The 1,781-nt window shown below is 41.7% G+C and overlaps 1 pseudogene; it reads right to left on the bottom strand.

Annotated features, from left to right (window-relative positions):
- Positions 1 to 950: 950 nt before the first annotated feature.
- On the bottom strand, positions 951 to 1,502 carry LOC102854722 (annotated as a pseudogene).
- Between the last annotated feature and the right edge of the window lie 279 nt (positions 1,503 to 1,781).

Here is a 1,781-nt window from a genome sequence, read left to right as displayed (position 1 = left end):
GCCAGAGGGAGACAAATGGAAGAATCTCTAAATGCAAAACTTTTCACTGTGGAGACATTGTAAAGGATCCATTGGAGCCAATGAAATAAAATACCACTTTTGTGTTAGAACCACTACACTGCAATCCAGACTAACCAAATGGGCCCTTGGTTTCTTCCTGAGGAGCTTTGGGATGGGGAGATGGAATGGATGGTAATTGAGGCACTGTGGTGACATGAATGCCAGAGAATGCACACCAGCAATTTAAATGACTGAATGTAGAGAAGGAGAGAATTGGAATTTGTTCTGGTATGCACTTATGAAAAATTGGGACCTCAAAGGAAAACTGTTATTGGGTTTCAGTTATTTCTCAGATCCATGTGAAATGAGAACAGCTGATATTACAATGTGAGTAAATGTTGAACACCATTACATTTATTCATCTCTGTCTAGATACCCCTGGCTTATGTTTGCTGACCCTTAACATCTTCCACCATAGCCTTTCTTTCTTTATTTTTTTTTTTGTTTTTGGTACATAAAATTTTTATTTCATACTGGTTTACTTACAAAGTTCTTATACATTGTTTTTCACACAGGATCTTCCCCCTTTCCATTACTCACCTCTCCCTCTACCCATCAAATTGTGTGTACCTATGATTAAGCCCCTCCCCATCCTTACTCCTCTGCTCTTACCCTCACCCCCTTAGATCCTAATACACATTTTACTGTCTTTCCATTACTACAATAATGGTCTTATACATTATTTGTCCTTGTGAGACTGAGTTAGTTTACTTAGAATAATGCTCTCCAGAGCCTCCCAATTTAGGTATTAATTTTAAAAATCATTACCTTTCTTAAAAGCAACTGTGAACTCGTCATTCACCAGGGAAAACTCTCTCTCTCTCTCTCCCTGCCCCCACTTTCTCTGTTAACAAATGATCCTTTATTGAAATATTTTCATCTGTAGTTCCTTAGCTACCTGGGCATTCGACAGCACCACTCTTGATGTCTTCTATGAGGGTGGCGGCCATCAACATTGCAGCCCACAGATTGCACAGTTCCCAGGATCTCTTTAATAGTTCCAGAGCATTCTCTGGCCAAAGACCAGTGTCGCATCTGCAGGGCAATGCCAACAGTCTCATCAAAAGTGATATTTGCACTGTGTTTAATATATTTCTGGTTTTTTATGTCTCTGGGTGATTCCTTTAGGCTTTGAAGATCAGAGCAGAGACAGAAGGCACTACTTCAATCTGGGCCTGTCTGTTCTGAATGGTCAGTTTCACTGTAATCCTTAGTCCCTTCCAGTCACCGGTGGCCTTGGCAATGTCATCACCAACCTTTTTTGGAGACAGACCCAGGGGGCCAATATTGGGGGCCAGAACAGATGTGGCATTGACTTCCCCACTGGTACACCCAGGGTGCATGACTTTATTCTCGTTGGGGATGAACTTGGCTGGCATAGCGGAGGTGACTGGTGTCGGGTGATGGGACAACTGAAGAAAGTTGCACTGAGGCCTCCTCCAAGCTGAAAACTGAAAGGGAAAACTTTCAATGACTTGCCGTTACCTATAGAAAAGACCTCAAGAATCGTAGTAGATACTCTGAGATCTTGTCTTGCAACTATATCCAGTTTTTGCTCTCTCATGAAACTCTCATCTATTCATCACTCTATGATCCAGCAAGTCTTCTTATTTGTAGACACTGTATAAATGTCACACTTTTGTGGAATGCCTTTCTGTACCTTACTCCCTCACCTAAAAAAAAAAAAAAGGCACGAAGTTTGAGGCCACCTGGCTGCTCTG

Source organism: Elephantulus edwardii, unplaced genomic scaffold (assembly GCF_000299155.1).
Source record: "Elephantulus edwardii isolate Elephantulus edwardi_28Jun2011 unplaced genomic scaffold, EleEdw1.0 scaffold00131, whole genome shotgun sequence".
In the NCBI taxonomy this organism is placed as follows: Eukaryota; Metazoa; Chordata; class Mammalia; order Macroscelidea; family Macroscelididae; genus Elephantulus; species Elephantulus edwardii.
Note: the sequence above shows the minus strand (reverse complement) of the source record. Positions and strands in the feature narration are given on the sequence as shown.